Source organism: Agelaius tricolor, unplaced genomic scaffold (assembly GCF_023055355.1).
Source record: "Agelaius tricolor isolate 1412-34295 unplaced genomic scaffold, bAgeTri1.0.p SCAF_23, whole genome shotgun sequence".
Classification (NCBI taxonomy): Eukaryota; Metazoa; Chordata; class Aves; order Passeriformes; family Icteridae; genus Agelaius; species Agelaius tricolor.
The window spans coordinates 9,909,804-9,925,055 of NW_027269283.1; positions in this window are offsets into that span (position 1 = coordinate 9,909,804).

The window sequence follows — 15,252 nt, forward strand, 5'->3', positions numbered from 1 at the left end:
CATTTAAGTTCATTGAGAGACCATTCCAAGCTGGGAGTAGCTCAATGACTGATTCTCAAACTTGCAGACAAATTTCAGGTCCTTTTTAGGGGGCAGTGCTGGGAATCCCATTGCAGTGAGGAGGCTCAGCCTGCCCTCAGTGTCCTTGGGGGAACAAAGAAAAGGGTTTGGAGGATGTTCATTTTTAGATTTAGCATAAAAATATTACTGTTTTTAAAGATGTTTCCTACCTCTGAAAGGTAGAAAATCACATATTGAACCATCTGCTTATGATTTTAATTTTTTCAAGTTTTTTAAAATGAGCTAAAATTCCTATAGAAAGAAATTGCCTTTGAGATTTGTTTCCCTAATTAATCAACTCTTTTAATTGTTTTCATTGTTCTGAAAGCAGAGAAACAACTGTGGGTGGAAAGGAAAATCTTCACAAACCCTAGTTATTTTTTTAAATAAAGGCCTAGATAGGAGGAATTTAGTTTCTTTCATTATTGCCTGTGAAATGAGGTGAGAATATATAATCCTCATACTTCTACCAGTGGTTCAGTCAGGACACTGTGCAAGAACCAATTGTTATAGTAATTGAATTTCAGGAAAATTTATGAATCCTCTTCAATAATGTCAAGTTTATTGAAATCTAAAAATAAAGAAACAGAACACTAGTCTGTCTAACTAACCATTATTAATAAAGAAAACATAGTGTACTTCACAGGAAATTAGTTTTCTAACTATTTGTGCTATTGTGAAATGTTACTGCATGTAATCATTTGGAAGGAATGGTTTCCAAAATGTGTCTTCAATGCATCATCCAAGACATTAAATGAAGATCAGTGGAGATTTCCACACAGCAAGGTGGCAATGAACAAGTGTAACTAAGATAGAACATTAAAACCTTTCTGTCATAATGCTCTGGTGAGGGGCTGGACAGGTCATGGTGCTCAAATACAAGAAATTTGAACATCCAGGATTTGCATATAGATGATGATGATGATGATGATTATGATAGCTATAATTATAATTATTACTGGCTGCTGTGTGTGGATTTGCAGTGTAGGAAGATTGAGTCATGATTTGCACATCCTTGTTCTGTTGAGCCAGAGTTTTTCAGGGCCAGGTGCAGATCATAAGAAACAAAACCAGTTTTGGGAGATGGTTGTTGTGCTCCTGAAGCCAGCCTCAAGTCAAGGCTCATCCAAAATGCCTCATTTGTGACCCCCTCTGATTGCAGCTGCCCACACAGAAACCTCAGAGCTCCTCTGTGCTCATGGTGCCTGAGGACAGAGCACATCCTCATTAATCCAGCAGTGTCACCCAGGACTGCATTGATGGAAATGATGCATAGAGGAAATCTTGCTCTGTTTTACCAATAAACAGTGTTACATTATCACATTTCAATAGCTAATTCCATCACTGAGCCTTTTCTCTTGAAAATTAACATGGTTTTCAGAGGGAAAATAATTACATGTCATTCATAATCCATTAACAGCATAAAAATAAAATTGGGTGCTGATTTTCAGAGGGAGAAGTCTAGAGTATCTACACTTCCCTCATGTGGCATGTTAGTGTAAAGGCTTCTAAGAACCATATTAATCAAATAAAATCTCCTTTTATTGGAATAGAATTATTTAGGAGCATCAGAATTAGACTTTAAGAAAAGGAGCTTTAAATAAAAGACTTTTGCCTGTATTAATGCTGGTGAATACTGAAGGAGTTTAGGTACAGAAAAACACATCAACATTGATTCTTATTTTTTGCAATACAAGCAAATAAGCACTAAAAAGCACAAGCAAAACCACTGAAGTTTATCCCTTATAGTGAGACTTTTATCAGCACATCTCACACAGAAAATATCACCAGTCCCATTTTACAGACTAGAAGCTGAAGCACTGCAAATGCAAATATTGCTGGTATTTAGGTAGGGACAATTTCACCCTGTTTTGAGACCTCACTGTCAGTCTGTTCCCCAGCCAGGGAACTTTTCTGTCCCTGCAGCAGAACCTGGTGCTCCTAAAGGGACAGCAAAAGCTGCTGGGATTTTTTTGTTAGGGACAATTTAGATGCTTTTTTTTCCCCCCATGTTTTTGTTTTCCAGCTCCCAAACATTTTAGGACACAAGAGATTTTTTACTCCTATATTTTCTTCTTTTTGAGCTCTAAATGGGACAGGCAAAGCTAATGATTTTTCAAATGCATTTGTTGCTTTTAAGTGGCACTTGCCAGAGAGCCATTAGAGCCATGATTAATTCCTTCTGTCACAGGAAAAAAAAAAAAAAAAAAGAAAGAAAATCAGCCATGAAAAAGCTGCAAGGCTTTTAAGTATGAATAATTTGCTGATAGTCTAGGAAGGGATTACAGTGCTGAATACACATCTCTATAAATATTAAGAAAGGTTTTTTTAAAGAAAACTATACTTCAGGACATGCTTACAACAGCTAAAATAGCTATAGAATTGTGTTTTATTCTTATCCTCCGTCAACTTTTCAAGAATTTGATGTTTCTGAAGAGCCATCGTGCCAAGACATTAAAATCAATGTAACCTAATTTAATTTTAATCTTCAGAAATCCACCGGATTTGTTTGGTTTCTGACTCTGTGGTGGAAGGCTGACTCAGCTCTGGGTGGTTGTTCTGTGCTCCATCTCAGCTCAGGTGCAGAACTCCCAGGTCTGAGCTCTGCTCCCCCATGGCTTGTGGACAAGGACTCCCAGTTTGAGGGTCCCATGAAATATTTTGGGTTTCCTCTCTGGAGGCCTGACCCACTGAAGCTGGGGCTACCTCTGTCAGCAGACTTTGATCCTCCCAGGCTGTGCCATGCCCTATTCACAGCCAGGCTGGAAATGCAGCAGCACAGAAGCAGCAGCAGGAATTTGGCAGGGTTCTGTTGCACAGAGATGGGACCTGTGATAGCAGGGATGCAAGAGTCACAAAGTAGGAGAGGAAGAGTCAGAATTGCTGTTTAGATGATAGTGTGTGTCACAAAGCAGAACAAATGTCTGGGTACAGAACGTGGGCAGGTGTTAACTTCCACCACAAAATATCGATTTGCAGCCTCTGTTCTGGGGATATTTTTCTCTGATATTGAAATGCTTTGCTTTCATAGCTTAAGGTGCTGAAATTATACTTCTGTCTCCTTCAAAACTGTGAGTTATGCCTGAAAAATCATGCAAGACCTAATGTGTGAATAGTTTTTGGTTTGGAGTTTGGCTAAGACTGTGGATAGTTGTGAGGTATGGAACAGAGGCAGGAGAACTTGTCTTTATTGCTGGATGGGGCTGTAATTGTGATTTCTGCACACTGAAATATGTTGTCTCTTGCAGCTAGTTTTGAGGTCTGCTAGGAACATAAACAAATTTTAACTACAGCTCTGTGGCCCAAAGCTGGGTTTGTGATTGCTGTTTCTCAACAGTGTGACAAACACTTTTAAAATCATTTACCCATTTTCCTCACCTGTCTCCCTTGGAAATCAGTCTTCTTTTCAGGCAAAGTTATTGGTAAAAATAGGGTATTTTATTCTACTGCCTCCTACTTCACAGCACCATATGGATCATTAAGGCCTGCAAATGCTTCAAGCAGGGCTCATGAGGAGAGTTCCAGTCAACATCCACACTCACTGAATAGACATCACTCCTGGAATATTGTCATCCTGGGGATTAGCTTGTGAAGAACAGAACTTTACAATGAAAGAACTAATAAAGGGCCAGCAATCAACTGCAAGCCAACACAGATGTGCTCACTTGATAAGAGTAGGTCTGTTTAAAAGACAAATTCTAATAGTTCATTATAGAGAAGAAAAAAACCACATTAACATGACAGTATCTGATGCAGTTCCCCATTCCCCTGCAACTCCCAAACTGAGCAAATCAACATGATTGCAAACTTCATCTTCTTGTGCCTTATAAACTGTGGCACTCTGGGATCCATCCTGCTGGAAGTGGGATTTGCTGAGAAATTTGTGTTTCTAATGCAGCTGTTGGCAAGAGGCTGCTGTGCAGATTCCCAGCATCCTGCATCCTTTCTATTTCTTGCCCATTTTCATGTTTGTTGCTGGTTTCCCATCATCTCTGATGGTGCAGTTTCCTGGGCTTTTCTTGTACAGGCAACACAGCTGAGGTCTAACCAGTGTGGAGTGGCTTTGTGGTATTTCTTCTCTCTTACTCCTTCAGGGCCTCTGATTTCTACTGAGTTTTCTGTCTCAGCTCCAAATAAACCCAGTGCCAGTGTGACCCAGGCAAACACTTCTTTTATTTCTACCTACAGCCATCCTCTTTCACCAGTTAGCCTCCAGGTATGTGTATTGAGCCTCGTGATTTTGGGTGTGCTTAGTGACTGGAAGCACAAGAACAATACTCTAATACCATAATACATAATAATAAACACAATTTAGTAGGGCTTGGATATTGGATTTGTTAATTATGTTGTTTACATGACATTCAAAAGAACCAAATCTTGGCTAGTTAAGGCAGAGCATACAGAATAACCTGTTAATTTGGATTATTTAATAGGAAAAAATCAGTCTCTGAGAGAAAGAGAAAATGCAATTACTGTTCTGTTGCTAAAACCAGACATTGAGTTAAAATCGTGGCAAGCAGGTCAACGTTTTCATTTTTTAAAATGTTAAAAAATGCAAAATTGTAGCTGTTAGCCCTACAAACTTCAGTGAGTTTTTAACTGCCTTGTCAGTCTGATCTGCAGTGCACTGAATTTAACAGAGCTGTTCCATGAATGTTGATGGCACCTCCATTGAGTTGTACCAGTGCAGCCAGCAGGCAACAATCTGCAGGTCCATTTTTACAGGATGCTGAGAGCTGTGAGTGCTCAGTGACCACCTCTCCCCCTCCCAGAGAATATTCCTGGGTAACTCCTCTGAGCCAACTGAAAAAGCTTTGGCAGAAGCTTTCTGAGGCTTTTAGCTGAAATTATAGGAATGAAAGACTTTGAATAAATTACTCACACATATAATTCATGCTTAAAATATGTTTTGTTTGTTCCATCTCCGCCCTCTATAGTCTCAGTACATAACACACAGTACTTTCTGAAAGTGGAAAATTGACTTGATAAACAGGTGTACCACAGATGAAATCTGTTATGAGCCTTCAATTCTGTGTCAAATATCTCAGTCATGACTCATGACACTTGATAACCTATAGTTAGGTATTATCATAGTCAGGTACAATTGTATCATACATCTGTGTGCAGATTATGTTAAATAATTGTTTTGAAATCACATCTAATTATGAGAAACAGCATTCTGGAAAATACTCCTGACCCAGCTCAGGTTACAGGCCTTGCAGCTACCTAATCAATAATAAGATTTTCCAGCACCTCAAGAAATTCTTTTCTCTGAAAATATAAAGGCCACATAGGCCTGGTAGACTTGCAGTTAACCCATTGAAAAACCCTCATTTCTCCTGTAAACAGGACAGATTATGTTATTTTATCTGTCCAACCCTAGCATTTTTCTTGATAAAAATTCACAAAGATAAGGGAGAGCACAGGGACTCCCCAGTACAGATCAGGATTCTGGGCTGAGGCCTTACTGACCCTGATCTGCATCACTCCTTAAAGCAGCTAAAATTATGTGGGGCAATTTTTGACTTCCAGATACATTTGAGGTAATGTTGCCTTTTTGGAATGTAGTTTGTGATCAGTTTTGTGATATTTTCTCCATCTGCATACTCATTTCCTGGCTACAAAACTGTGATTTGGGAACATCCCATAAAGCTTTTTAAAATGAATCCAATTATGATTCAGGTTCTTCTACCCACACTTTCTCATGATCACTTTTTATTTGTGTGCTTTGACAGAGCTGGTTGTGCAAACACAGAAATTTTCTGATATGGACATTGGGCTTTCTTTTTTTTTGCATCATTTTTTAAATTGGAAAGTGCTTTTTCACAAGCCAAGTGGATTTTTTATGGGACTTTCCTAGAGTAATTACTATTGTGAGGGGCTTTCATTGTGCAATTAAGACAAACGTTCTGCCACGTTTGTTAATTACTGGAACTCTGAAAACACCAAACAAAACAAAACACTCAGACTTGAAAATAATTGAAGAATCACTTGAGCCAGAGCACCCTGCACTGGAAAATGTAAGGTACAAACAAGCAGGCTGAACATCTGCCATCAGTGTGACAACCTTCTATAAAAAATCATGTCAATGAGTGGATATTATAGGTGCTGCCTACCTCCAAATACATCCTGCTGCTGAAAAATGCTACTTCTCAGTAAAAATTAATGAGGTTTCTAATTGTGAAATTGTAATAATGAACTGTATCATTAAGAGGTCATTTCTGTGATGAGGGGGCTCAGCCACATGGACCTTTTCTTCATGTACTTCCTATTTTCCCCAAAGCTGGTGTCCTAAAACTGAGTTCACCCTCCATCATCCAGCCCCAAACAAGACTATTTAGCACTTTCATTTTTCTCAGCTAAAGCCAAAACGTGAGGAGGTGTTGCCTCTCCCTACTCCAGCGGTTTTTGTGAAGCCATGAAAAGCTTATGAATGCCAAATTCCAAGTTCCTAAAGCTGACAGTCGTTTCTCACTGCCAGATAGTCTGGTTTTCACACCACAGTGATTATCAGATTTACAGGAGCCATCAAATCAGCTTTCCTCACAGGACTGCTGGGAAGATTTTCAGTCCTTTTGCCATCCCTTGTCCATGCAGCTCATCACAGCTCATCACAGTGTGTGTGCAGCACTTAATGTTGGGTGTGTTCACCACCACACATCCCTAGCGGGGCAGGGAGCAGCACTGAATGCAGTGCAGAGGTAATTGAGGTTTAAAACATCCTGCACTGGATCAAGGCTGGAATTCTGAGGTCTCAGAGCTGTCACCCCAGCCACTGGATCAACCTGCAGAACCTGAGGCTCCACTGCTGAGATTTTAATCATAAAAACTGTTTTAGTTAATTGAAAGCTGGGTTTCCCTCTCAGGTCTCAGACAGAAGAGGCAGTGGGAAGGTATTTCCTTGTGAGCAGGAATCCTTCACAAGCTTTTCTCTCTCCTGTTCTGCTTCTCTTCTTGCTCCTCATTAGCTGCATTAGGCATCCTAATCCCATTATGGAAATGAGTTGTGATCTAGGAGACATCCTCCCCAAACACCATCTTCTCTGGAGAGCTAGGGAGGGAAAGATATCATCTTAAACCCATTTCAGCCAGTCAGAAAAGGATGTGACCAATCAGTGACCAAAGCCATGTCATAATCAGGGAATTAGAACTGAAACCACAGTGTTTGGAAAATCCGTTTTCAGGCTTTAGGAATAATTCTTCCCTGATGATTCCCACTTTTCAAGGCTTGTTTGGCTGATAACAATGAGAAAATTCACTCTTGTGCTGCATAATGGAGTGCCAAAGCATACAGCACATGCAAAAAAATTCATCTCAGTGCTGAAATCATCTGTCAAATGCCATAACATCTGCCTTACACAGCTGAACAAATTTGCCAATCTTCTAGTAGAATATGATAATGGTGATTAATGCATTGACAAGGTGACATGAGCTCCCACAGAAAGCAACATTTCAGAGAGGGGTTTTCTTTCTAAAACAAAGTAAGAGATCACAACCAACCCTGTGGAAAATCTGCTGCACAGCAATGGAGGGAGGTTCTGGCTGGCCCTGTGTCACACATCCCCCAGCAGGCCAGGGCTGATGCTGTGCCAGCCTGGGGAGCTGTGTGTGCTCCTGGGTCTGCCCTGCACACACACTGCCCTAATCAGGGTTTTATTGCAGGCAAGATTACATTGTGCAACTTCAAATCAGGATTTTTATATTCCTCCTGGGCTGAAATAAAGAATGTCCAGATTAAAGCCTTGCTTATTAGAAAGTGCTGATGTTCTGGTTTTCAAACAAAATAAAACAAAGTGCTTCAAACTTACCCAATTTCTTACTGAGAAAAAAAAATCTTATTGTGGTTTTCCCAATCCAAGCTGTGGGGCAATCCTGTCATGCACATTTTGGCTTTTCCAGGCACCAATCCCTGGTTTGGACCAATGAGGAACAGGGGGAGAATTTTCCCATTGCAGAGCATAATGGCCTTCAGTGACGGGTGAATTTGGACAAGGGTAAGAAAAGAGAAAGTGACTTACTGCCAATGCAAGAGGATTAAAACCTTGTCATGGCCTGAGCTACTTTCTTCCATAGATTATTCTGGGGTCCTGGTTAGAATTGTGCTGCAAAGTAAATAATTCTTTATTCACTGAAGATTCTTTTCTCTCTGAAAACACCTCCTCCTCAGGGTAAGGTAAAACTTTAATATGGGAATAAACTAGAAAGGGATTTCAAATTATGTTGATAGGATTGATTCTCCAGCTGCCTTACATTGGGGTTACTGAGTGGATGAATTTGATTCCAACCAAGAAAGTGGGATCTGTTTGTGGCAAAGATACAAACTTCTCAAATCCAGTTACCATTTCATTAGCATAAAATCTTTACTAAAAAGGGTAAATCAGATCAACAGTTTTATCACAAATGACACTACCTAGACATCTTATTGGAGTAGTTTTGATTTATTAAGTTTTTCTGCCAATCCATAATTATTGTATATGGGAACTACTCATTTGCACATCATTGAAATAAGTAACTGTTAGATAAGAGACAACTTGAGACCCACTTTCATTTGCATTTAGCAAGTCAAGCTGATGTTTTTCATATAATTTATTAAATGAGTTTCAGAAAGATACACACATTTTAATATCCCAGGAAAATACTTGTGATTCATCTTGTCTGTCTGTTCTCACAGGTTCCATAGAAAAATCCTACATGTTGCATTTATAAAAATCCAGCAGTAAGGATTGGGAGGAGAGCTGTGCAAAATATTTGTATTGTGCCTTCTCTGTGGGCTAAATGATATAAAACTATCCTTCCTTGAGGTTTTAGTACATGCTTGAAATTAATTGCAAAATAATAACCAAAAGGCTTGTTAAAGGAAATGCATTGTAAAGCAGAATTTGATGGTTTTGGCTTAAATAAGTTGAAGATGTAAAGATGATTTCAGTTGCTGCCCTTGTGGACCCACTGCTTCTCTCTCTGCTCTCAGCACCAGCCAGAGCCACACAAGTTCCATGGAATTATGGAGACACTTTAAAATTGGCAGGTTCAGAGAGCAGTTTTTACACTCTACTTATAATATCACAGATATTTCTAGAATAAGCAGCATAGAGAGGTTATTAATAGAAGTAGGAAAGAAACAGTTTCCCCAGAATAGATGCTGGGTGTAGAAGTGTTTTAGCAAAACCAAGGATTTGGATAAATGTGGAATGTGAGGGAAAAATCCTCACACTTCAGGTGCTAATGGGTTCTGTGGCACCAATTCAGCAACACAAGTGTGCAAAGGAGGGAAGGGCAGGAAAGCTGATAAAGCTATTTTGGACAATATGATCTCAAAATAACCTCCCAATGAAAAATAGGAATTTTGTAGAGAAAGTTCAGCTCGTGGTGATTTGGAAAGACATGCTTCTGGTTTGGCACTAGGCTTCTAGACAGTAAAACAAAGTAGCTGGTGATGTCTCTCTGTTCACTGAAAGAAATAATTTGCTAATGAGACATTTCATTCTTGCTTTGTTGTGACCCAGATCCTCAGAGAATTTAAAAAGATAAAAAACCACTTAAACCTGGTAAACTGAGCAATCCAATTGTAGAAACTACTTCCAAAGTTTTATCCTTTTTAACCAAAACAGTTAATTCACATCCATCAAAAGCCTTTCATGAGGTGGATTTCATCTCTGAACACCATTTCATGCTTCATTTTTCTACACTGATAGGGATTTTTGGGCACCCATTACTCACTTTTTCCTTCCTTTTTCGTTAAGGAATAGAAATAATAAATCCAGAGGATGCTTTTCTCTCTTCCTCACCCGAGAGACATTTCTAGGTCAAATCAAATATTTCAGTAGTGTACAACAGCTGGTTTGTGCTTTGGCTTGTGGACATTGTTTTTGCCTGGTTTTGAGAAACACTGAATTTTGGACAAGGCTTCAGGCTGGGTTCTCACAGTCCCTCGTGTAATTTATAATTAATTTATATGTGGAACTCTGGCTTCCCCTGGATGGCCTCAGAATGGCTCAGTGATGCACCCTGTTCTAAGCCAGGGTGGATTTCTGGACAAGGGTGAAATTTTTGCTTTGCTGATGCTGCAATTTGGGCTGGCACAGCTGCTTCCCAAGTGGTGCCCAACTCCACCAAAACACACAGAACTGCTGCAGAAATTGGTACTTTTAGAGAGCTTGTGTAGTTCAGACTGGAGCACATTTTGATCATCCTTCCTGTGAGTGCAAAGCAGAGGTGATCAAGTGGTAATTAAGTTGTTAGTGATTTCTTAATAAAGTTGTCTCTGTTAAAAATAGGGTCACAGCCTGGTGGGGGATAGCTTTTCCCTCTGGACAGAAGTATTCTCAGCCTGCTCACCTTGAGGCACCTTTCCATTCAGCCTTCCTGGAAAATTATTTCCAGTTTTTATCTATTTTTCTAGCCCTTTCCAAGAACATCCTGACCTTCTAAAAGCCTTTTCACCTATGAAGCACTCTCTGAAGTTTACATCTCCACAAGTCAGCATATATCTGCCAAAATTGTTTGAATCAGAAGCAGCCTGGTCTGTACACAGAATTACCCCAAGTTCTATATTTGTAAATCAAGAAAATGAAAGATGTGCACTGAGGCAGGAAGGAATGTATCCTCAGTGCAGATCACTTTTTTATAGTGAATATCTTTGAGTCACTTGTTAATTCTTCTGGTTAACTGGAAGTGACTTTTGTGAACTTTCTCCTTCTACAAGAGTATTTACTGAGTAGGAGCTACTGCCTGCAGTCTCCTGAAGATTTTGTACTCAGGGTTTAAAAAATTCCCTGCACAGAAGGTGAGAGAGAATTTGTTTTCTCTGAGCTGTAGTGCTGGACACCAGAGTTTATGAGCAACGTGGAGGTGGAAACCAGAGATGTACCACAGGAGAAAAGGTGTTTATTCCTTTCACTTCTTCTCATAGAACCCAGAGGCAGGAGAAAATAACGCTGAAGGAAACAGCTTCCCTCTGCAGCCACTGCAACTGGGGCTGCTGGAGCATGTAATTACATGGAGGGGGAAAAGAGCATTCAGTGAAAGGTTGGCAAAGCCTCAGGACTCCTAATTCTCTGTCTGCTGTTAGGAAGCAAAGCCCTCTGTGGCAGAACATGTTTGGGTAATTGGAAGAGGAACACCTACTGCTTTCATTAGGCTGACTGTACCTATGTAAAATAAATGCATACTGGCAGTATTTTCCTTATGCCCACAAAGTTCTGATCTCCAGAGAAAGGGAAAACAAAGGCAACATGTTATAATTTGTACAGTGCACTTAAAACTATGGATATAATAATGGTGCAACTGAGAATGAAAGTGTGTAATATTCAGAGGATAAAGCTGGGCAATGCTGTTTTGAAGTTCCAGAGAGGATAAGTGGTGGCAGGGAAAAGGGAAGAAAAGCAGCAGTAGAGTAATGTCAGCACGTCCTGGTCTCTTTGTTCTCTCTAGCTGGAGAGAAAACTGTCTGCCATTGTTCTGGGCAAACAGGAAAGTTTTGTAAAACCAAGAACAGAATTTGTATATGGGAATTTGTATATGAATTCCTTTTTCACCAAGTTCCCCGGCCTTCAAGCCAACAGAGAAATTATGAAACAATTCTATTTTGTGTATTTCAGATCCATAATGCATAATCCATAATCCCAAATATACTGCACACCCGTGACACCAAAGATAAAATTGAAATGTTTCTTTCTGACCTGAGAAAGGAGATAGAGCATATAGAATCCAGTGAAAAAAACAGAGCTTCCTCTTCTCCTTCTTCAGTGATGCAATTTGACACAACTGCTTGGTTTTGATGCATTCAGAGAGGGAGGAAAAGAGTCATAGTTTAGATATGCCAGACTTTTTCTTAAAAATAAAACTGTAAAATCTTGGTAAGCCTGCATAGTATGCAGGAGTATAAATGGACACAAAACATGTTTTACACACTCCTACCAATTACTTTTTATAAATACTGGATCAATATTTTCTCAGATACTCAATCAGCCTTTCCAAGTCTCTAAAAGGGGCCATAAAATGTTATTCAGCAGAGTCAGCAGCAGCTCTGCTCCTACAGGGCAGAGGAGTGTGAACAGGCTGTAATTACTGGCTTCAAGTGTTCTCAGTAGTCAGGGACCTATTAGCTATCATTAATTGGTGGCAACAGTTCAGGCAGTTGTACAAAGACAGATGAGCTGAGAGGACATTGCAGGGGCCAAAAGTTGAAGAATCGCAGCATCAGTCAGAGCACTGGACCTACCTGGTCCAGTTGCAAAAATATCAAATCAGCCTTTTCTAAAGGAAAGGTGACAACAAACTGCACGTTCCTTGTTTGTTGAGTTCCCAGTTTGTGTTCCCAGCTGGCCCCAGAGCAGGGAGGCTCTTCGCTGAAAACTGGAGTCTCCTGTTCAGTGTCACAGGGTCACACTCAAACAGGACACACTCAGACAAGTCCCTTGATCCCAAAATTGTCACCATTGAACCCTTGGCTTCTGAGGACAAGAGTACAGGCACTGAACTTTCAATGTCTGAAAAGTGAAGGACCCTTCAAGCCTCTGCCTTGCAGTGTAACAAGGTCATTGCCAGTTAGTTGCTATCCACTGCACATCTTTTACACCTTTTCTTCCTCACTGTCTGTACCAGCCTCTCCCCAAACAGGCAGGATACTCTGTTCTTCCATTTGACTGACTCAAACTGACAGTGTCAATTCTCAATGCAGAATTAAGGTTAATTGTAAAGTTACAGGTCCATGACACAGAAATAGAAATGATCAAAGATTCACCTGCTTAGGTCATGTTTCTTTATTTTATAGCTCCTTAAATACATTATTTATTGTTATTAGACTGTAGTTTTTAAAAGGCTTTACAGTCATTGGCAAGATTTTCCAAAGACAAATGCTGCAGTCCATCCATGATGAACAGAAGCTCCCATTAATGACAGTGAGAGCTCAGGATCAATAGCAAAACAGCCCCAGGGTCCCAGCTCTGCTGGAATAATCACAGTGTCTGCTCCCTGGGGCTTGCAGGGCTGAAGGAGATGAACTGCTCTAAGTAGACAGCATTAATACAGTCAGAGCCTGTATCACACTGGTCAACATGTGACCTTGGGTCTCACAGTGACAGCAAAAACTCTGCCAGTACAAATGTTAGCCAAGATTTTAACAGAGAACTTGAAAGGCATCAGAGTGCTTGGAATTTCTAAACTATGTAGCCTCCTAAACTCTTTCACATTACCCCTTCGATCTGTCTTTCATGTTAGCCTGTGATTCAGAAACTCTTCCTCATGCTCTCTTTTCTTGCATCAGATATTTTTTGAAGTATGCTGACTTCCAAGAATTCTTTCTTTCCCCTCTTTTTCTTTTTGGTTTTTTTTTTTTTTTTCTTGGTAAGAAAGGATTTTCTTCTTCTAAAACATCATTTCTTGCTTTGGCTTTTATGTCTCAGAGTGGGCATGAACTCAAGAGAGCTTTGCCATTTGCTGAAGTCAGGAGAAGAATTGAGGTACTTGAATGATCTCTTTGGAGGAAGGAGTCTATTAATCTAGATCTTACAGAGCTCTTTATACATTTATGAGGCTTTAAAATGGATTATTAATAAAGTCTATTCAGATCTTCATGTTGTCATCATATTCTCCCTTTGTTTTACCAACAATGCCAGCTTGGAGAGATTTTTAGGAGAATTTCCCATACGTGTCTTGGTTCCTTGCATGCCTGGAATGTGATCCCTGTGGTAGTGAATGAAGTTTCTATAATGCCCTTTTCTAAGTGTTCCTCCCATCTACTCTGATTCCACCTAAAGAGCTCAGCCATGCTGTCATTGCTGTTACTACACCCATCACTCTGTGCAAACACCAACTTGTCATTACATAAAAGTACCTGAGGGACTGAGTGGTTTCAGTATGAAGGAGAACCATTACACCTTCCTAAAATTGGGATCAGTGCTGATTTTAGTCATCAAATTCATAGTATGCCATAGTTTATTGAGCTAATCATTAATGTGCTATTCCATATCTTTGAACAGTTTTGAAGCAGTTATTGGGGTACACATGTATTTATTTGTTCACACATGTATTTTTAAGGAGACCCAAAAGAGTGTTAACAGCTGTATTTTATCACTAAAAACTTCATTGTTAATAATTCCTGAGTCTGCTTAAGAAACACCCAGTACACCTGTGCACCTGAGAGCGACAGGAATGCTTCATTTCTGATCCTCTCCCTAGCAGCTGCAACAAACCTTTCCCTGGGACACAGGGAAACGAGGAAACACACCACAAGGAAAGGAATTTTCCGCTTTCAAAAAGAGTGACAAAAAATTGTGGAGTTCTTCATCACTGGGAAAGAGTAAAGCCATGTCCTCACCCTCATTAACACTGGGAAAGCTACAAGTGATTAAATTGGCAGAATAAGCCCAGATTGTGAGTGTTGTCATGGTCTTTGTCTACAGCACAACCTGGGGGCAGCCAGACCACTTAGTCAGGCTTGTTCAGGCACTGAAGGCTTAGCCCACAAAAACTGATGGTGCTTTCCTGATTAACCCATAGGTCATTGCTCAGGTAAAGCTGTTTAAAATGCCTTTCTTGGCCATTTGCTACAAGCAGAGGCCATGATTTCTCTCAGCCTCATGTCCTGTTGAGGACAGAAAAATGTATCACAAACACCTGTGAATTTCTGAAACTCTCATCTGATTTTTATCTGACCTTTTCCTGAAGCATTATCACACAAATATATTTCTCTAGTCAAGCCTTGGTTTTAAATGGATAAAAGGACCAGAGAGAAAATAGGATGTTTCATTTTGGTGCTTGTTTGGGATTTTATATATATAAACCTCCAGTAAATAAACCTCTGAATGAAAAATTGATGCAGGTTTTCTTTTTTTACCTTTCTGCCCTTATCAGAAATGCACTGAGCCTTATCTCACTGAATATATTCCCTGATCTTGGCTATTCATTAAAAGTAATAGAACAGCTAAATGACTTTGGGACGCAGTAACTCCAACATATTTTGTTTAGTTTCTTCAATAAATCACATTGACAGAGGTTCCTTTATTTTGCTATTGTGTCACTGTAAAAGAATGAACTATATTTTGAAAATTTCCATCCCTGTTGCTTAAGCTCTGCTCTACTAAGTTTAATACCCTGACAATTCCAGCCATAATTTACTCCCTGGAACAGGTCATTAAGTACGCATTGCTGCTTTAGACTTCTTCTTTGATCCATTGCCTTTTATAAAATATA